Source organism: Oryctolagus cuniculus, chromosome 15 (genome assembly GCF_964237555.1).
Source record: "Oryctolagus cuniculus chromosome 15, mOryCun1.1, whole genome shotgun sequence".
Taxonomy (NCBI): Eukaryota; Metazoa; Chordata; class Mammalia; order Lagomorpha; family Leporidae; genus Oryctolagus; species Oryctolagus cuniculus.
In genome coordinates this window covers 21,527,309-21,550,528 of record NC_091446.1, presented here as the reverse complement: position 1 = coordinate 21,550,528, position 23,220 = coordinate 21,527,309, and positions in this window count along the sequence as shown.

Genomic DNA, 23,220 nt, shown 5'->3' with positions numbered 1-23,220 from the left:
ATAAATCTATCTTTTTCAAAAGAGATTATTCTCCTAGAAAACCAGAACCATTGAATGAGAAGGAGCTGGATCTCCAGAAAGAATAACCTTGCAATTGTCTATGAAATTTACACAGCATTGAATTCTCTAGATTTCCAAAGAGAAGCCTAAGGGTATTTATTATGGTGACTATATACAAAAGCAGAGGAAGAGCCATATGTTTCAGGTCTGTTACATATAGTGTTAATAATATTACCCAGATAACTTAAGACTTATTAACTCACACTCCATCTTAGGTAGTAAATGAAGTACTAACAAAGTTTTGGATCATATTGAGTCTATTGATTCCATGAACTCATTAACTTACCATTTCCTTGAGGTAATGGATATAATGCTTTGTCCAGCTTTATGCAACACAACTTACCAAGCGCTACCTCTGAAAGCATCGTTCATATCTGGCAGATAAACTGTCAGATCAACTACTCTAGATGCCGAGGAAAGGAATATGACATTAGTTTGAATTAAGAAGTCACAACATAGACTAGAGGCTCAGATACCTACTAGTCCAGAAATGGTATTAAAACAAGAAATTATTGTAAAAGAGGCACTTTGTAGATATTAAAGACATACAAATATTTAGGACTCAAAAACTCAAGTCCTTTAAAAGAGCAGAATCATAAATGTGGACCATATATGACTGGTTCATGGCACAGTTGTTCTCAATTACTTTTCATATAGGTACAAATATATTTTAGTCAAATCAATGGTTGCTACTATTCACAACTCTCTGTGGAAGTTCAATAACAATCATAACTTCTTTGAAACAGAGAATTACATCCCGATCGCCACCTGGCTCTTGTATCAGAAAGTCACTAAACTATTGAATAAATCCATTCTATTTTGCAGCGCCCAAATTAAAACCTGTAACCGTGCTTTCTCCTGAATGTTTCTGATCTAATTCTTCAGGAGTTCTTAGAAAGCAACGAATTTCAGAATGAGAGTCAGGGATAAAGAGTGAACTCTCTTCCTTGTTGGATTAGGGACAGCAGGACAGTGGCAAGCATGCTAGCTTCGGTCCATTAACCATACTTCCCTAGGAATTTATTTATTGAAGACAGTTTCTATTACTGTGTCTTGCATTGCCTCAGTGCCAAAGATTAATGTTGGACAGAGTAGTTGATAGAGCTGAAACAGACATCTCATAGTCATCATCATTTAAAAAGGGTCAGACATGTATCATATTTGCCTGGATATGACTATAAAGAAAATATAAAGCAAAGGCCTGAATTTAGATCTCTGATTTTGAGATGTGATTTTAGTTGAGGGCTGAATAAGGAAGTTAAAGAGAAAAAACCAACATAAAGAGGCACTATTAAGTTGATCACTGCTTTGGGATAATTGTGCTTGGTCCCACTGAGTCTGAGAAGTCTTAAGAAATGCATCTCAGGGCCGGCGCCGCGGCTCACTAGGCTAATCCTCCGCCTTGCGGTGCCAGCACACGGGATTCTAGTCCCGGTCGGGGCGCCGCATTCTGTCCCAGTTGCCCCTCTTCCAGGCCAGCTCTCTGCTGTGGCCAGGGAGTGCAGTGGAGGATGGCCCAAGTGCTTGGGCCCTGACCCCATGGGAGACCAGGAGAAGCGCCAGGCTCCTGCCTTTGGATCAGCGCGGTGTGCTGGCCACAGCGGGCCAGCTGCGGCAGCCATTGGAGGGTGAACCAACGGCAAAGGAAGACCTTTCTCTCTGTCTCTCTCATTGTCCACTCTGCCTGTCAAAAAAAAAAAAAAAAAAAAAAAAAAGAAATGCATCTCAGAATTATTTTTTCAAAAGAACAAAAGGGGAGACATTATTTACTAAATTTCTCATCTTCTCTATTGCTCAGGTGATCCAGTTATTGTGTAGGACATGAAACGAGGTTCTGTCATTTTTCATGAAGCAAGTCCCAGATCATAAGGAATGTCATTTCCATAGTAGCTGAAAAAAATCACATTTTGGTGAACTTGCAAATTTTTAGGACTTTCACATTTAAGATAAATTGTTTATTCCTGTTACCCATAGAGTAGTAATTTTTCATTCATTATCAGGATGGTTGAATACCTTTACTAATCCCTGCACAATAAATCAGGGAGTTTTATACCTACTTGAATATTTTTGTTATTCCAAAAGTCACACTACTGTGTTCTGCTGATTCCAAAGTTAGGCTTAAGGTCTAAATGTACAGTATATACAGAACCCATTGAATTATATGGCAAGATTGATAGATAAGGTTTCTAATCTCCTCCTTGGAATGATTAGGATTCCTGAAACAGGTACTAGAATGTCTCTGAAAGCCTTAGAAACCTTTGGCTTTACAGAGGAATAGAGAAGCTAAGTACCACAAACCAAGGAAGCCGTCATCAGGACACACCCATTTGCTCACCAAGCCCATGGGAATCTCTGCATTCCTGACTTCACCTCTTGCTTCTGACTCTCAGGCACAATCAGTCATTGGCTGAACAGCCAGGCAATAACTGAAATCAGCACATCAAGAGGCCCAAAAGGCATGCTGGGACCTCTTAGGTATGATCCAGTATGTTTTTTCTTTTTCCTACCAAGAATACCTGGTTGTGTGTAGAAAACATGCCAGAGAAAGAAGAGACCGTGAAAATGCTTGTTCAGTAAATTTTCAATTCCTAAGTACAATGGGCTCCCATGAACTTCCATATCTGATGGCGTTTTCTAAGAGAGTGGCATCATAAAGGAGAGAATGTGCAATAGGATAAATGACACTGATGATCCAGAAGACTAGCTGAAATTCAAGCAATGACACCCAGAACAATAAAGCATTTTGTACCATAAAAATTTATACTTGTAGTTTCATCTTCAAAGAGGTCATGAAATTCATGTCAAGAAAATTCTCCATGAAATGATTCTCAAATTTTCAAGGGCAATCGTATTTGTCATTGCTGATGAACCATTATCAGTGTTATGTCAAAATCCCTAAATATAAGATACTATAAGCTATTGGGACATGTTGAACAGATAGATCTAAGGGTTATTGTATAAACCACCTAGCATCTTCCCTCTCCATTTTTAGAATAGTTCTCATCTAAATATCTATTTTCACTCTGTCATGTCATATGTAACTCAAGAGTTTATCTTTTCCTGTGTTAATATAATCTCACCTGAGCACTATGCTTTGTAAGTCATGAAAATACTTTCACATGAATTTTTCTGTTGCTTGTAAAATGATCTGAGGTAGGTAATGAAGGTTTTCCCTGCTCTTTGAACTAAAATGTGGGGCTGAAAGAAGTTAAGAATCACCTTGGTTTTCCATTTGTGGTGACTAGAACAACTAAGATAATAGTTGGGAGAGTAGCTGTGTTCATTAACTTTACAAGTTGGGATATCTCCATCAGAAGAATGTTCATACAACCTGGTTAACACAAAGACTTTAGATGATATATGGGGCCGGTGCTGTGGTGTGGCAGGTAAAGCCACCGCCTGCAGTGATGGCATTCCATATGGGTACTGGTGGAGTCCCAGCTTCTTCACTTCCAATCCAGCTCTCTGCTATGGCCTGGAAAAGCAGTAAAAGATGGCCCAGTTCTTGGAAGAACCAGTTCTTGGGAGAACCAGAAGAAGCTCCTGGCTCCTGGCTTCTGATCAGTGCAGCTCCAGTCATTGCAGCCACTTAGAGAGTAACTAGCAGATGGAAAACCTCTTTCTCTCTCTCTCTCTCTCCCTCCCTCTCTCTCTCTCTCTGTAACTCTGCCTTTCACATAAATAAATCTATAAAAATGATTTATGAAATTCTTTTCTAAAATATCACATATTGGTCCCATGGCTAACACTACAGAGAGTCTTCCTAATGCCCTTATGGGTTTCAGTCTTACTTTTAAGAGCAGAAACCCAACAGTTCTGTCCTCACTCTTAATGGTCTACCAAACTCCAAGAGTGGAGCAACCTGAAAATTGCACAATGATATATCATGGGAGAAGAGATAAATGGTTACAATCAATGCTCCCCTCTGTCCTCTAAGTCACAACTTCTTCCAGAAACAATAAGCTTAGAATTTTTAACTATATAACAGAGGTTAAAATATTTTCTTTAAAGAAAGAACACTATTTCAGAAAGGAAAAATTCCTTAAATCTAGAGAAGGTATCACCAAAGGGTACCAGACCATAAAGTCTTTTTTATGGTGAAGTACACAGATCCTCTTATAACATTGGTAGCAGTTTTCATAATCTGTACTTATGGAAAGCCAAGACACTGTGGCAAAAAAATGACCTAAGTGAAAGATTTCTTTGAGTGAGATCTCGGTGGAAAGAAGGGGCCATCAAAGAAGGAGGTGCCTTTCTCTGAAGGGAGGAGAGAACTTCCACTTTGACCATGGCCTTGTCTAAATATGATCAGAGTCAGTGAACTCAGGGGGCTTCCATAGCCTTGGCAGCTCATGACAAGAGCCCCGGGTGATTACTGACGTCATAACTAAGAGTGTCAATTATTAAATCAACAACAGGAGTCACTGTACATTTACTCCCCTTGTAGGATCTCTGTCCTTAATGTGTTGTACTATGAGAATTACCAGCAAAACTAGTCTTCAAACAGTACTTTATACTTGTGTGCCTGTGTGGGTGCAAACTATTGAAATCTTAGTGTAGAGCTTATCTTCTGTATATAAAGGTAATTAAAAATGAATCTTAAAGAAGAATGGGATGGGAGAGGGAGTAAGAGGTGAGATGGTCTGGGGATGAGAGGGCGGGTATGGGGGGAAGAACCACTATAATACAAAAGTTATACTTAAGAAATTTATATATATATTAAATAAAAGGATTAGAAAAAGAAAAAAAAAATCTGTGCTTAAAAATGCTACCTAAGAATTCTTTTCTAAAAATAATATATTTATTGAGTACCAGTTGTTTGCCTTCCAGTGTGCCTGGCATTTATATAAACTCTGATGTAATAATTTTTGAAGACTCACATGACAGAAAAAGCTTTTCAGATACCACAATATTGTGAGTTATTTATTGATTTAACTGCAGAATAATCACATCATTTAAAAAGGGCAAAAATAAGAGGTAGAACTAAAGATAAATGTAACTTAGCAAACAAATTCCCATGCACTTCAGCCAAAAAGGATGATGTAGCCAGTGCTGTGGCACAGCAGATTAAAGCCCCGGCCTGCAGCACTAGCATCCCATATGGGCACTGATTCAAGTCCTGCCTGCTCCAGTGTGGGTCCAGCTTCCCGGTAATGCCCCCTGGAAAAGCAGCAGAGGATGGCCCAAGTGCTGTGTCCCTGCAGTCCACGTGGGAGACTCAGAAGAAGCTCCTGGCTCCTGGCTTCAGATTGGCTCAGCTCCAGCTATTGCAGCCATTTGAGGAGTAAATCAGCAGATGGAAGACCTCTCTCTCTCTCTGTCTCTGTCTCTGTCTCTCTGTAACTCTTTCAAATAAATTAAATAAATCTTATTTTTAAAAGAAGGATGATATAAGTGGTTTCCCTGAGCACTTCTTGTATGTTGCATTTTCTAATGTCAGACATTATTAAAGATAGGCAGTACTTTCACTTGATGTTGAAACTTTAATGCTAATTTAATTTTTAAAGATTTATTTATTTATTTGAAAAGCAGAGAGAGAGGGAGGGAGGGAGAAAAGGAAACAGATCTTCCATCTGTTGATTTAGTCTCAGTGGTTGCAACTGCCAAGGTTGGGCCAAGCCAGAGCCGGGAGCCCAGATCACTGTCTGGGTTTCCCATATGGGTAGCAGGGCCCAGGCATTTGTGCAATCTTCTGCGACCTTCCTGGTTGCATTAGCAAGGAGATAAATCTGAAGCAGAGCAAGACTCAGACTGGCACTCCAATACGACTGCTGGTGTTGCAGGTGGCAGCTTAGCTCGCTGTGCCACAAAGACAGTCCCTTTAACATCAACTTAATGAGGGGGCCAGAGCTGTATTATAGGACTGTTTTAAACAATTTCCATTTGTTTGTAGGTGAAGGCACGGACAGCATGTAAAACAATATATAGATGATTTCTGGCTAAGGAAATTCAACATTCAAAATCATATATAGGGCATTCAGCTAAGAGGGAAAGCATTTTTAAAAGGTAACAAGATCTTTGTTGCTGTTATACAGAAAGTAGTAGTGTGTAAAGTACAATATACAAATTCTTATGTCTAAGATGGTAGAACTATGGTTTAAGAGCTATTCATTTTGTAGAAAACTATGAAGGGGACATTGGCATCTACTTGATCATGAACTTGTAGTTCAATCAGCAGAATACCTCATCATTCTTCATTATGTGACTCTTATGTCGACATGGTACTAGGCACGTTATATGACACATTTAATTCTCCCAACAATCACAGGATTAATATCATCCTCCCCATTTTGTCACCAGGATTCAAATGTGGGTCTTCTCATGTAAAACTTCCTCCTATTAATTCTGCACTGTACTGTACTCTCTCCCAACAATGTCTATCAAGGACACGCCCTAGGCAATTGAGATGACACTGGGAACAAGCTAGATGTAATACACAGAAGAAGACAAGAAAAACAAGAAAAAGACTTAAAAATTGGTCCATGCACAAAGCAAATAGAAATTTTATTTGAAAAGTTGAATTATTTGTCTAAGGAAGGTGGTGTGCAGAGACTATTCTAGATAGCGACTATACAAATACAGCCCTGTTTGTGACTTAAATTCCTCTGGAAATCTGAAAAAGTTGATGCTTCACTGCTGTAGCAAGGCAAACGTTTTCTCATCATAAAGAAGCAGCACTAATTTCAGAATCCATGCAATAGCATGAGTCAGTCTGTAAGAGTAAATTCTGAGGCCGGTGCCGCAGCGCACTTGGCTAATCCTCTGCCTGCGGCGCCAGCACCCTGGGTTCTAGTCCCGGTTGGGGTGCTGGTTCTGTCCTGGTTGCTCCTCTTCCAGTCCAGCTCTCTGCTGTGGCCTGGGAAGGCAGTGGAGGATGGCTCAAGTGCTTGGGCCCTGCACCCCATGGGAGACCAGGAGGAAGCACCTGGCTCCTGGCTTCGGGTTGGCGCGCTGTAGCCATTTGGGGTGTGAACCAACAGAAGGAAGACCTTTCTCTCTCTGTCTCTCTCTCTCACTGTCTAACTCTGCCTGTCCAAAAAAAAAAAAGCATAAATTCCGTATCACTAGCTGTTCAGACATACCAGTATTGGAGTTAAGATTTCCAGAGAAAAACAACAGCCAATTTCCATATTCATCTTTTCTTTTCTTGTACTCGTTATTTATTTCACCAGATAAGGTTTCTGAACAATGTTTAACTTACATTTTTCATCAGTGTTCACAGGATAAGGCAATAAATCATTGAAGATTGTGTCATCTGGTCCAATGAGCTGGTGTAGTGGGTTTAGCTGTTGCCTGTGACACCAGCATTCCATATAGGCACTGGTTTGAGTCCTAGCTGCTTCACTTCTGATCCAACACCTTCCTAATGCTCCTAGGAGAGCAGTGGAAGATGACCAAAGTATTTAAGTTCCTGCCACACATATGGGAATCCTGGATGAAGCTCCTGGCTTCAGCCTGACCAAGGCCAGCACTTGTAGCCATTTTGGGAGTGAACCAGCAGATGGAAAATCTCTCTCTTTCTGTCTGTCTGTTTCTCCCTCTCTCTGTAACTCTGCCTTTCAAATAAAATAAGTAAATCTTTAAAAAGATTGTACCAGTTATTATTTAATTTTTTAATTAATTAATAACCATTAGCTTCTTTTTTGTAATTACCCTTAAATACATCATTTAGCTTCTCTTTCCTTTTTTATTTATTTTTTAAGATTTATTTACTTCTGTGAAAGGCAGAATTACAGAGAGCAGAGGCAGAGAGAGAGAGAGAGAGAGAGAGAGAGGTCTTCTAACTGCTGGTTCACTCCCTAATTGGCTGCAAAGCCAGAGCTGCGCCGATCCAAAGCCAGAAGCTTCCTCCGGGCCTCTCATGTGGGTGCAAGGGCCCAAGGACTTGGGCCATCCTCTACTGCTTTCCCAGGCCATAGCAGAGAGCTGGATCGGAAGTGGAGCAGTCGGGACTCAAATCCGCGTGCATATGGGATGCCAGCACTGCAGGTAGCGGCTTTACCTGCTACACCACAGCGCCAGCCCGTAGCACTGGCCCTTTAGCTTCTCTTTCAATACATATCTCCAGTAGAGTAATTAGAGAGTGGTGGAAATGTAAGGATTTAGCCATGGCTTTCTTCATACTCAAAATCAGTTTAACAATTTACAAGGGAAGTTTTAACCATTGCTCATTAAACTTTCATTTTTGTGGAATTTTATTGAAAATTTCTAAGTCAACATTTGCACAAGTGACTCATTACAAAATATCATCTTCACCCACTAGAGGCTGAATCCAAATCCAGTTTACCACTGTTACTGTTGTGGGCTAGGTTGGGGTCTAAAAATCCCTATTCCAGGCTCTTGCCTCTGACCAAGAGAAGCATTCTAATTACAGATACAAATACGACTTCCAAAGCAATAAAGTTTATTACAAAATGAGGAAGTCACACACGCACATGGCTGCAAACACACACACACACACACGTCATGTTCAGGAATATAGTAGGCCAGGAAGGGAAGAAATGAGAGATTTCAGTACCCTACTCCTTCTAAGTCCATGGCAGAACAGAACTGCTCAAGATAAGAAAGTGAGGGGCCGGCACTGTGGCAGAGCAGGTAAAACTGCTGCTTGCAATGCCGGCATTCCATGTGGGAGCCAGTTCGAGTCCTGGCTCCTCCAATTCCAATCTAGCTCCCTGCTAATGTGTCTGGGAAAGCAGCAGAGGATGGCCCAAGTACTTGGACACCTTCACCCACATGGTAGACCCGGAGGAAGCTCCTGGTTCCTGGCTTCGGATTGGTCCAGCTCTGGTCATTGCAGCCATCTGGGGAGTGAACCAGCGATTGAAGACATCTGTCTCTGCCTCTGCTTCTCTGTGACTCTGACTTTGAGATGAATAAAGAAATCTTAAAAAAAAAAAAAAAAAAAGAAAGAAAGTGGTGCCCCAGGGGCATTACTTGATGATTACACTAATTAATGATAAACCATTCCTTTCTAAATAAGTACAGGAGTAGATAAGTGAGCATATAAACAAACAGTGCTGGCTTTAACCTACCAGCCCTTTAACCTGCCTGCCTGCATCTGGCCTTTCTCCTGAGTGCTCTGAGAGTCCCTGTGCCCTGCATATGCCAGGGGGTTCCAGTGCTGCTTCTCCGCCCATGCTGTTTCCTGTGTCATCAAAGACCACCCACTCCTCCCATCTCCCTGTGACCCTCCCGAGAATCCTCTCGTCCTCAATAACCACTAAAAGAACATCAGCTCTTCCTGAGAGCCCCAGGCAGAGACGCGCTCCTTCTTCTGCACCCTGGTGCATTGGTTCACATCACTTTATTGTATTGAGAAACGTGCTACATAGTCCCAAATGTCTGTTTTCAATAATACCCTTACTTCAGGGCAAGAATATGATTTCTTTTCATTTCCTTAGTGTTTAATTTCATATCTGACACAGGCTAAATGCTAAGTTACTGTTTCTTTTTGTATTGCATCATATCTTAAATTCCATGAAAGGAGTACAATTTATAAAAATAATAGCAGGACATGCCCATCTACATTAATGTACTACTTGGAAAATCAAGGAAAATAATGTATAGAAAATGATACATCACAGGACAGAATTCTACTAAGTAAATTTGTGTTATCTAGAAGTAAACATCATTGTGTTATATATGATTATTTGTTAAATTCCAATGAATGGATCAGTGGTACATCAAGAGCTTTGGTTATAAAAAAAAATCACATTAATGCCAAACCTAAGATGCTTCATTGCAGGCTCAGATAGTAACTGACAAAGGCTATATGAAATGCCGGCTCCTCTAAGGAAATTTCTAAAAGGTGGGTATTCATGGTATTCACATTTGGTGAACACTAGGTCCAGAACAGCACAGCGACACTACAGTGCCTTAGTGTCCTCTGAGACACTCTGGACCGTGGAAAGAAATCTGTGAAATGTATGTGTGTTGAAAGGCAGGAAAGAAGCAACATGAGCAGAGAAAGAGAAAATATAAAATGGCCTTGAGAGACCTTCTTTCAATTACACATGCTCCCTTGACATAGAATATAATAGTGGCAGCCACTTTAAAACCTTAAGTAATATGGTCCCAATCTGCACATGCATGCGTGTTTATTTGTCACTATGCTCTCTACACCTCAAATAAACAATAACACAATTAAACAAATGAATCAACAAAGCCAACACCTGTTTCACTTAATCTTCTACTGATAGCAAATTCCTACTGACTTCACCCAGAACAGGCCATTCTATTAAGTACGTTGATTTCCAAAACCACTCTACTCCAATCTCAACTCCTATGGTTTGTGTGTGACTGAGGACTTTGTGGTGGACATGTGACTCCAGACAACCTCTTTGTCACACAAAGTGTGACATATGAACTGAGTTTTGTGGTAAGAACCTTACTGAATCTGGACAAATCATTACAAAAAGACTGCTTTGTTGCCAGGGTTGTCAAGAAAGTTGGATTTAGAATTGGGTCTACTGGTGGTCATTTTTCTTCAATGTGTAAAGAAGTTTTTGAGAATTAAATCAATGTTGAGAAAGAAAGGTGAGAGAGGAAGACAGAAATATTTCCAATGACATTCTTCCTGTTATGACAAATAGAGATCATTTTCCCATTTAATACAATTGTATTATTTTCCCTAATTTGCAACCAAAAGATTCTTGAATAATATGTTGCTAAAGATCCTGTATTAGATCCCTTCTCCAGAGCTGAGCACTCTTTCTCTCATTTATATGTAAACCTGCCACATACTTTATTGTTAATTTCCTGATTAAGGCTTACCTCCTCTGAGAAGTGTCTTCCTAACCCAGAAAACAATGGTAGCCTCTTCCTCTGTCCTCCCAAACCACTGCTGGTTTGAGCCATTCAGATGAAATGACCTTGGGTTTGAAGGTTTTGGAGCCATTCTTTTGTAATTCAGATTTTAGCAGGGACTCCATTCCCAGCCAAGCCCCATCTCTCTTCATCTCATTCCTCAGATGTGTATTAACACAGCTTAAATCACCAAAATCAAAGCACTTCAAAAGCCCTCACACCTCCATGATCTCTGCAAGTCAGGGTGCTTAATTTCTCTTAAAGCTCTCAGGCTTCTAGGTGTCTTCACATAGGATTTATATTTACCTCATATATAAGCCCTTGTTTATTTTTTATGACTAATGCCCAGATGCCAAGGACCTAAAAGTAAAAAAGATGTATGTGTTGTTAAAAAGTACAGTTTTCTACCACCCTAATACTCTCCCCACTTCCTTTTCTCTTCCCAACTTCATTCTTTATCCATCTCTGTCCCTTTTCAATAACAATATAAACCCTTAAATTTCTGGATTTAGTAAACCTCTCTCTCTCTCTCTCTCTCTCTCTCTCTCTCTCTCTCTCTCTCCCCCCTCTCTCTTTTCAGACCATATACAATACCCAAGTGTTTGTCAGGCATATTTCCTCAATCAATATTTTGGTCTCCCAAAGATAAAATTACTGTATAAGCAAGTCCTGTATTCCTACCTTGATTCTAAGAACTTTGATAAGCAATGCAATAAAGTACAAAAGGGTCCAATGCTATAAATAATTACTCTCAGTTTGAATCCTGCCTGTACTGCTTTGCATTTTAAGTTACATAAATTCTCTAACCTTTAAAGTTTTCAACTACCAGATAACATTTATTTTAAAAATGAAACAATGCACACCAAATGCCCTGTATTTAGAATTTCCCAATCCATGTACAATATACATTTAGCACTTAACATAAATCACTGGTGTAGCAGTTGTTGAATAAACAACTAATGGTGTAATGATGGTGGTGTTCTAGGATTATAGCATAAAACTGCACTCCTGAAGAAAATTTATTTGCCCCTGCATCCTGACTGCTGGGCCACTGTAGCCTCCCCTATCATATTGTATCCCCTAGTCAGTCCTTTGTCCTGAAGTCTACTGATGCATTGGTTTAAATTTAGTATTTTGTGAACTTTGCCAAAAGCTATGATTCATAAACATGAATATCAAAATAAAAATGATATTTTCATGTGTGTATCTGTGTGTGTTTAGCAACTGGAAAGACTAATAGAAGACAACTCCATTTTTTAAAAAAAATCCTCTGTAGAAACAGTCAAAGTGCATAATATTTATAATTACATCTTCAGGAATTGCTACCTATTCCATTACCCAGGGATCATCCTGTATAATTCCAACGCTACTGTAATTAACACTAGTGCCCAGCATGGCAGGTGGCCCATCTCTAATTCCTACTGCATCGTCTGGTATACTAAATTAAATCTTGCCCCCAAGCTCAAATCCTCATTATATTTATCTGATAGAAAGAGCTCAGAGGCAGTCCCAGACAAAGGTGAAGTTACAAGTAGTAAAGCATGATGGCAAGTTTGAAACTAATACCACCAGTGTTGTTCCCTAACACTGTAATCAAATCACACCTTGCGTTACTTCCATGAAAAAGATGGAGCCAAAAAATATATTAGAGCAATACGTTCCAAATAAGGCCTGGTATGCATAAAACCAGAAAAATACTTTGATAGGCAATAATCTTCAGATGAATAGAATTAACTGAATTGATGAAATTGAACATTCTGTGGAAACCTTATATAAAAAGAGTATACAAAATATAAAGCGAAGTCTCTCCACCTCTGTTAAACAAACATACACACAGAGATAGAGAGAGGGACACAGATACAGAGACAGAGGAAGGGAGGGAGGGAGGGAGAGAGGAAAAAAGGAATAAGGGAAGGAGGGAGGGAGGGAGGAACGGAGGGAACAGAGGAATTTCAGAATGCCCCTTTTGCTTTGGGTTTCCTGCTGTGCTCCAAACACAAATTCCCTTGCTTTGTTTCTCATTTTTCCCCCAAAAGTCTTCTCATCTCATGCTTTAACAATGGGGTGGTCATATTTTAAAGTCCTTTCTTTTCAAGCTGTGGCTGCACATGCATAGAGGGATCCCAGAACAGAAAATTGTGTGTCACACAACCTGGATATGTGCAGAAGAGGAAAATCTAACTGGCAGAACCAAAGAAATCAGAGCAACACTGAAACTTTAATACACAGCTTTTTGAGAAGCAAGAGATCTCTTAAACAGAAATCAAAAATGTTAAGTCCATCTTAGCATACTGCCCAGGGACTCGTGCTGTGTCAGAGAAGGTTAATCCTCTACCTGCAGCAACAGCATCAATATGGGTGCCAGTTCGAGTCCTGGCTGCTCCACTTCCAATCCAGCTCCCGCTAACGGCCTGGGAAAGCAGTAGAAGATGGTGCAAGTGCTTGGACCCCTGCACCCATGTGGGGAGACGTGGAAGAAGCCCCTGGCTTCTGGGTTCCGATTGGCCCAGCTATGGTTCTTGTGGCCATTTAGGGAGTGAACCAGTAGATGAGAGATCTCTCTCTCCTCTGTCTATTCCCCACCCCTCTCTCTGTAACTCTGCCTCTCAAATAAATAAATAAATAAATATTTTTTTAAAAAATACAGGTCTAACTCCAAGTGCCTCCAACAAGAACTTACCTCACCAAGCACTTCTGCACACCAGAATCCTCTAACTTGATCCAGAAACCTTTTACCCAGACACCCTAGTCGAGGAGGAAGATTTGAATCTTTTCTCCTGCCTTCTTCCTCATCAGCAATAAAGCCTTTGTCTTCTCAAAAGAGTGGCATCACTGAACGTACTGGGAGCAACACGCAGATGAACTTATTTCTTTCTGTACAGAAGAGAGACAGGAAGTAAAGGAAGGATGAATGTGGGGAAGTGGGGAGGGGAGAGGGAGTAAGGACATTCTAAGCTGCCGTAGATCAATCATAAGAATGTCTCCAACTTTCCATGTCTCTCTGTTTGCACATCCTTTGCCATATGACTTTGCAGCTCTTTCTACTAACTGCATCATACTTTCTATCTGGCTTGGCTTTTTTATTTATTTCGGCCAATAAATTGAGATGGAAGTGACAATGTGTGTGTGTTCTAACTGACGTTGCAAGAAGAATATCAGTTAGCTTTCACTGTACAGTATACATCCCTGCAATTCAGTAGCTTAGAACAACTAGTGGGTTTTGTTTTTGTTTGTTTTTAGTTGCTCAGAAACCTACAGATTAACTGAGAGTCTGCTGATGTAGGCCATGAGTGGCTGACCTAGGCAGAGCTTGTCCATCAGACAGAAGGCAAGTCCAGACCTTTCACAGGGCAGTAGCAGGTTTTCATGACAGCTAGAAGTGTGACAGGTCCCTTCATCCTTAGACCCAGAACCAGCACAATGTCACATGTACTCATTCTGTTTTCAGGGGTGCTAAAAATGCACATGTCAAAGGGTGTGGATCAGTATGAATTTGATAACTGGGGCCATTTCCATAATTACTGCAACACAGAAAACCTGAATGTTTAGGCTCACCCTTTTGGAATCTGTCCTCAGCCATGAGAACAACCCAGCCTTCTAGTGACATGAGATATGCAGTCTCACTCTTGACAACCCAATCAAATGGCAACCAACTTCCACCTTCTGAATCACATTATTTTACGAAGATTTCTGCATATTTTATTTGAAAAATATCATTACAGATAGAGAGATAAGGAGAGAGAGAGAGAGAGAGAGAGAGAGAGAGAGAGAGAATCTTCAATCTGACTGTACTCAGCTACAATGTCTAAGGACGGGACAGCCTGAAGCCAGGAGCCTCATCCTGGTCTCCCTCATGGCTGAAGGGGCCCAGGGGTTTGCGTCATCTTCTGATGATTTCCCAAGCTCATTATCAAGGAGCTGGATTGAGAGTGGAGCAGCTGGGACTTGAAATGTTGCTCATATGAGATGCCAGCAAGGCAGACGGCAGCTTAACCCACTATGCCACAACAGTGATCCCAGTCAGATCATTCTCGACAAGACAGACTCTAGAAAACTGACCAGCTCATCAAATATGCAAGAGGAAAACAAGGAAAGCCAAGAGCCACTTATCTGTACCAACCCAAACTGCTGACCCATAGAATATTGAGCTAAATAAATAAAATAATTGTGGAGCAATCAAATTTTGGAAAAGCATGTTATTCAGGAGCATTATAACGTTGACAAATCACTGGTACACAAGCTTCCAAATGACATATGTGACTGAATTTATGATTAACCTGCAAGGCACAGTGAATAGCGCAAAGTGGATATAGAACACAATATTTGTCCCATGGCACTGATAGTCTTGCTGGTAAGACAATGACGCAGACCGCTACTACTTTAATATATGCCTATGTCTACGTATACGAAGATGCTATTCCATGACCTTCAAGGATGAACTGACCTCAAGGCATTCTTTATTTGTTTAAATGTTTATTTTTATGCAAATGTTTAACTAGAAGCAGAGTTATTATATACTGAATTCATCCGTCTGGTAATGTTTTGCATGATCTAAAGCCATTTGTTTTTCATCAATCATCTATTTGATCTTTAATTAATCCACATATCTGTTGTGGGCTCTAGATATATGCAAATTGCTGTGGAAGAAATTAGATATAGAATAGTAAAATATATTCAACAACTGACACAAAGAGGCTTCCAGAACAGAAACAGAACATGAGAAGAAAAAGGCAACTGTGTACCAGGTGAGATGGGTTCACAGGGGTGTTCTCTGGGACAATGGGCCAACTCACATGGGACTGGAGAGGTTGTGATAGTGGTATCTTCTAATGGCCATATTTTTAAAAGAATTTCAGGGGAAAAACATCTTTAATAAGGATTCAATATCTTGTTAAAAATGCAGATTCTGGGGCCAGCATTATGGGATAGCAGGTGAAGCTGCCGCCTCAGATGCTGGTATCCCATATGAGTGCCAACTCGAGTCCCAGCTGCTCTACTTTTGATCTAGCTCCCTGCTGATGTGCCTGGAAAGCAGTGGAAGATGATCCAAATTTTGGGCCCCTGCTACCCACGTGGTAAACCCTGACAAAGCTCCTGGCTCCTGGCTTTGGCCTGCCCCAGCACTAGTCATTTCAGCCAGCGGGGAGTGAGTCAGCAGATGGAAGATCTCCCTGTCTATGTTTCTCTCCCCTACTTGTCTCTTTAAAAATTATAAAATTATTTAAAAATTATTTTAAATATTATTTAATATTTAATATTATTAAGTTTTAAATATTATTTAAAATTTTAAAAATATTTATGTATTTAATTAAAAGGCAAAGTTAGAGAGACAGAGGCAGAGAGAGAGAAAGAGAGAGAGAGAGAGAGGTCTTCCATTCACTGGTTCACTCCCCAAATGGCAGCAAAGGTGAAGCCGGGCCAATCGAAAGCCAGGAACCAGGGATTTCTTCTGGGTCTCCAATGTGGGTGCAGGGGCCCAAGGACTTGGGCCATCCTCTACTGCTTTCCCAGGGCATAGCAGAGAGCTGGATTGGAAGTGGAGCAGCGCCCACTTCCTGCGCCCATATGGGATATCAGCACTGCAGGCAGCGGTTTCACCTTCTATGCCACAGCACCGGCCCCTAAATAATTTTATTTAAAAAAATGCAGACTCTAAGACTCTAAAACGGAATTCATGTATTAGAATCTCTGGGCCCAGGACTGAGTGTCCCACATTTTTACAAGTACCCCAGACGATTCTTGTGCCCAGTAAACTCTGAGAACTACTAGTCTATACTGATATCTATCTGAAGATCTGAATAGTCAATATGATTTAATTTAACTCTTATTTCCTCCCTCATGCATATGTAACAAGTGCACATCAATTTAGTATACAATTCAGTTGTAGAGACTTCTGAAATAGCATTGATTCAAATTCATTCATTGCTACATTGATTTTTAACTAATGGTAACAAATTAACTTGCAGCATACTTCATAACAGATGAAAACATAGGAGACAGAATAACAGTTTCAGTACTTAGGGGCAGGTGTTGATCCTAGTGCTTAAGACACCAGTTAAGATGCCACCAATGGGGCTTGTGTTGTGGCTTAGCAGGTTAAGCTGCTGCCAGCAACGCCAGCATCGGATCAGAGTGGTTGTTCTGGTCCTGGCTGCTCTGCTTCCAATCCAGCTCCCAGCTATGTGCCTGGACCCCTGCCACCCACGTGGCAGGCTCAGAGCTGGCTGTTGTGACCATTTGCAGAGTGAACAAGCAGATGGGGGAATCTCTCTATTTGTCTCTCTCTCTCTCTCTCTGTCTCTCTCTTTCTCCTTCTCTGTTTCTCAATTGAGTAAGTTTAAAATTGTAGTTAAATCCTGGCTCTGCCACTTACTTTGGTAAAAGTAACCTAAAGCAAATCACTTAATCTCTCTGTGACTTCTTTTCATATATGAAACAGAGATCTTAGTGAGATATCCACCACACTGGCAGCTGTGAGGACAAAATAAGTTAATATATGCAAAGTACTTAATACATGTTAATATATGTAAATTAATTGGCACATTAAAAGTGCAAAGAAATTTCTCGGTTTTACCTTCAATCTGCCTCTTGATCCTTCCTGTCTATAGCCTAACCTAGTTTCACTATCTTCCCCTTCCTTACTTACCATTCCCCTGTCTTTTCTGACAGAACATGACTTTTTTTTCTGGACAGGGCCAATCCGCGCTGTTCATAGCAGGGCGAGAGAGATTTGCTCCCCCAAGAAATGTGGCTCTCAGGCTGGGTCAGCATGATCTTGAGGAGAAACAGTCAATTTGCCCTTCGGATAGTAAAAATCTACAAATCTGATATTTCAATTTTATCTCATATAAGCAGCAAATGATTCTGCTCCCTGTTCAGCAGCACACTCTTCGGTCCTTCAGAGCAAAGTGGTTGGCAGTGAGGATTGGCCGAGAACGGGAATATTAGCCAGTGGGCATTTATTGTAAGCGGCTCTTTTATCTTCCAGCGTGCTGTGTGGAAATTACAATGCGGCTTCCTTCCCTCTCCGCCAGCCTTCCTTCCTTGTATGTGAGGAAACGTATTTCTCAGCTCTTCCATAGGGGTCATTTCAAGGCCTTTACTCTTGAAACCCCCTTGAGACTTCATGGATTCTTCAGGTATTGTGTTCTGCAAATGGAGTCTGGAAAATTTGAATCCCATCACATACCTTTACACTCTGAAGTTCTGTAAAATTCTTGTACAATTAAACAAACTTTAAAAAGAATCATATTGAATGTTTGAAATCCTGACAAAGAAAATTTTAGTTATATATTAAAAATAGATCACTGCTTTAGAAATTAAACCTCTTCAGTTCTCTAGTGGACACTAGTTTTCTATGTCTTTAAAAATGAGTCAATTGCATATTTTTATCAAGTATAATATCTTATTAAGGAATTGTAAGGGATCATTATTCTTTCTGGATATAAGTAGTTTATCAAATATATTTTTTACAAATATTTTCCCTTAGCCTCTGATTTTCCATTAAAAGTATCTTTGGAAAAGTATAAGTTTTGATAAAAATTTTAAAATTATTTATAAAGTCTTATGAACTTTTGGTTTTATGATTCATGATCTGTGTCAGACCTAAGCAATATTGGTGTAACATAACTCACAGATACACTTTTTTTAAAGAAGTCGGTAAGTTTACTTTATAGTCTCTATATATTTTAAATTAAAATTTACAAAATATTTTACTATTGATTTTATTTATTTGAAAAGCAGAGAAGTGAAGAGACAGACAGACTAGCAGAGATCACCCATCAGCTGGTTCACATCCCAGATATGCACAGCAGCCAGGGCTAGGACACACTGAAACCAAGAGCCAGATCTCACTCCAAGTTTCCTAAATGGGGTCAGGCACTCAAGTACTTGATCCATCACCTGCTGTATCCTAAGTTGTGCATTATCAAGAAAATGGACTCAGGAGGGGAGCAGGGACTCAGGTATTCCAATATGGGATGTGGGCATTCCGAGTATCATCTTAGCTACTATACCAAACACTCACAGACAATTTCACCAGCATATTTCAATAGATCCTTCACCAAAGAAAATATGCGAATGGAAAATAGGCATCAGAAGTGAGATACAATACCATCACTCATTAGGGAAATAAATGAAAACCATGAAATACTACTCTATCCCTGGTAGAATACTTAAAAGACTGACAATATCAAGTGTCAATGAAAGGAACTAACTACTGCTGTATGAAATAAGACAAATGAACCTCAAAATCTTTATGTTTAGTGAGAAAAACTGAACATAAAAGCCTAAATAATAACTCCATTTGTATGAATTCAAGAAAAGATAAAACTATAGTGACAGAAAACAGAGACCTAATTTTCAGAGCCTGAGGCTACAGAGAAAGCTTTGACTATGAAGAGATCAAGGGAATGCTTTGTAACAATAGCAGTACTTCTATTTATTTTTAATTTATTTTCATTTCCTTTGAAGAGCAGAGAGAGAGACAGAAAGGGAGAAAGAGAGAGAGAGAAACTGACTCTTCCATATTCTGGTTTACTTCCCAAACAGCCTCAACAGCTAGGGTTGGGATAGGCAGAAGCCAAGTGCCTAGAACACCATCCAGGTCTCCACATGAGAGTCAGGGACCTGAGTACTTGAGCCATCACTGCCTTCTAGGCGGGGGAATAGCTGGAACTTGAACCAGGCATTCTTACGTGGGATGAGGGCATCCCAAGAGGTGACTTAAGCTGCTGCTCCAAATGTTCCTCCCCAGACTTTGGCTTCTTTATTGCAGTAGTAGTAAATGACCATATATATTTGTCAACATGAATTGAAGTGCACTCTTATAACTGATGAATTTTATTGTATGTGAAATATTTTTTGGTAGTTGGTTTTAAAAGGCAGTAAAATTAAATTGTCTTTAAATTGGAAAGCAGAGTAACTTAAAAGTCTGATTTTCCCTTCCCCTGAAATAAATAAAGTAAAGGTCTTTGGTGGATATAGACATAGTTAACAGCATTTATACTGTACTCTAAGAGCCATGTCAAAGCTTATTGCTTAATGTAAACTCTAACAATTTTAATTACTCCCTTTCACTGCAGCATAAATTGATTACAGTCACCACAAAGCGGTAAAGGCACAGTTACCTACTTCAAAATTTTCTCATTATTTAAAAGCCATTCCCTTTGTCTTCTAATGGGAATTTCAAGTACTTTTTCAATGGCTACAACACTTTCATCTGGAAAATTTTGAAATAACGAGAATTATTCATTCTTTAATGAAACATACAAGGGACAGTTCAAGTAAAAATGATCTAAAAGCATTATATATACTAATAAATTAGAACATTAGAGTATCACAATCTATTATTATTGTCAGCACCTTCTTTGCATTTTAAACCACTTAAAACCCTTTGGGAAACAAAGTGAAAGACAAGAACAAGAGGAGTACACCAAGGGTTTCCAAAATAGGTAAAATGTTCTCTAAATGTTTAAGTAACAAAACAAGGAGTTCACAATGGGGTTGTGGAAATAAAGCACTAACAAAATAAAATAATAGGATATTATTTATACAGAAGCTTACCATCCCTGAGTTGCTGAGAATTTAAATATTAAAAGATGACAGGGGCTGGCTATGTAGCTCAGTGGTTAACGCCCTGGCCTGAAGTGCCAGCATCCCATATGGGTGTTGGTTCAAGTCCTGGCTGCTTCACTTCCAATCCAGCTCTCTGCTGTGGCCTGGGAAAGCAGTCCTTGGGCCCCTGCACCCACATGGGAGACCAGGAAGAAGCTCCTGGCTCCTGGATTTGGATCGGTGCAGCTCCAGCCTTTTGTGGCCAACTGGGGACTGAACCAGTGGATGGAAGACCTCTCTCTCGCTCTCTCTCCCTCTCTGCATCTCCTTTCCCTGTGTAACTCTGCCTTTCAAATAAATAAATAGTTTTTTTTTTAAGATAACATAACTTCTGATACAACCTGCAGCATTCCAAAAACAGTGCTTAGAAAGAACAAACTATCAGGAGGTCAAAGGAGGATTACCAGGTTCTCATACCTACTTTTCATGCCATATATACAACAAGGATCATGTGTGAGAAAACGAGGGCAAGATTTCAGGATGGAAAGAGGAAGACTAGGACAGTCAGACATAATCTTAAGAGATCTGGACTTAAATCTGGCCTTTTTGGTTGAACAGTATTTGAATGAACAGAAGGGAAAACAGAGTTGAAACAAGATAGAATGGACGTATAATAACACAGGTGGGGAGCAGGTGGAAATGTTGTTAACCATAGTCATCATGCCAAGCAGAGTCTGGAGATGGTCAAACCAGGACTACTGGACTTCCGTGAAAACAGAAATAGTTTTCCAATGAACATAATGTGACTTTTAAAAACCTTACTATGGACTTATGATTGAAAACGGTTGCTTCCAAACAAAGTTATAAAAAAATTTTCAGCATTGAATGGCATTCAAATCTAGGTTGAAAAGATCCCCTGAGCTTTCATTTGGTGGGCCTGTGGCATAGCAGTTATGATACGGACTTGGGATGTCAGCATCCTGTATCAGAATGCCTGGGTTCCAGTTCCAGCTCTATTCCTGATTCCAGTTTCCTGCTAATGTGCACCCATGAGGGAGCAGGTGATGGCCCAAGCATTGGATCCTTGAAAGCCACATGGGAGACTCAGAGATTTCCCAGTTCCTGGCTTGGCCCAGCCTTGGCTATTGGAGGCATTTGGGAAGTGAAGCAATGAATGGAAGATCACTTTCTCCTGTGTGTGTGTGTGTGTGTGTGTGTGTGTGTCTGTTCTCTGCACCTCAACCCCACCCCGCTTTTGAAATAAGTAACTTTTTAAAATAGAAAAAGGTGAAAAAAAAACTCATTGAAGTCATTAAAACAAAACAAAACAAAACAAAGAAGGGGAGTACAAATCAATGTACATATGAGGGTGTTTAATAATGCTCATGGAAAATGGAATTAAAACAAATTTATCTTTAGGCCAAATAATTTTTAAAAAGTTAATGAAAAAGTGTATATTATGGAATAAACTATGAATAAACATCAATTTTTTTTGCATGAAAACAAACCTATGATTTAATTATATTATCCACAAAATGAATGAGGTACCTTCATAACAGTGGAATTTGAATGTATGAGGTATAAGATCTTGCATGCTTTTTGATTGCTAGAACAATATGAATATCAGAAGGGCACCAGCATTCTCCTTGGTAGGACTGGATGCTGAAGAAAATATAGCATGGAGGCCAGCATGGTAGTGCAGTGGGTTAATGCCCAGGCCTAAAGCACCGGCATCCCATATGGGCGCCAGTTCGAGACCCAGCTACTTCACTTCCTGTCCCATTCTCTGCTATGCCCCGGGAAAGCAGAGGAAGATAGCCAAGTCCTTAGGCCCCTGCACCTATGTGGGAGACCCAGAAGAAACTCCTGGCTCCTGGCTTTGGATCAGCACAGCTCCGGCCGTTGTGGCCATCTGGGGAGTGAACCATCGGATGGAAGACCCCTCTCTCTCTCTCTCTCTCTCTCTGCCTCTCCTCTCTCTGTGTAACTCTGACTTTCAAATAAATAAATAAATCTTGAACAAAAAAAAATATAGTTTGTAAAATTTCAGAGTAATTAGTTTAGTGTATACTTATGTATTCAAGTGAACTTTCATTAGATTTGAAGATAAGGTGTTGGTATTGTGTGTAGTGGGTTAAGCCATAGCCTGTGATGACAGCATTCCATATAAGTACCAGTTCAAGACCCAGCTGTCCCTCTTCTGATCCAGCTCCTGCTAGTGCACCTGGAAAAGCAGTGGAAGATGGCCCAAGTACTTGGGCCCCTGCACTCATTTGGGAAACCAGGAAGAAACTCTGGGCCCCTGGCTTCAGCCTGGTACAGCCTGGCCATTATGGTCATAGAAGGTAAGAAGAGGATAGAAGATCACTCTCTCTCGCTCTCTCTCTCTCTCTCTGCATCTCTCAAATAAATAAATATAAATATTTTTAAAATGAAGACAAAAAGAGGATTTTTATATACAAGCACTCTTTTTTGCTGTATTGTTTTGATTTATTTTGTTTTTGTTTTTTTTGTCCTGTCTTCCTCAAGAAACTACTACTGAGGAGAAATCCAAACAAAATGAAACAGATTGACAAAGTCAAAAAGAAGGATATAGATTCAATATCCAGACATAATAGATAAAAGTAAAAGGTCTAAAAAGTCACTGGTAAAGACTCCAGTATTTGAAAGGAGAAAGAAAATTTTAAGAGGCAGATCTTAGGGGCACTAAACAGAGTCCAGTAGTGCAACTAAAGGTTAAAATGGCCTATTGTTTATTTTATAAAGAGACAGGATATTGGCGCTCATAAGCTCCAA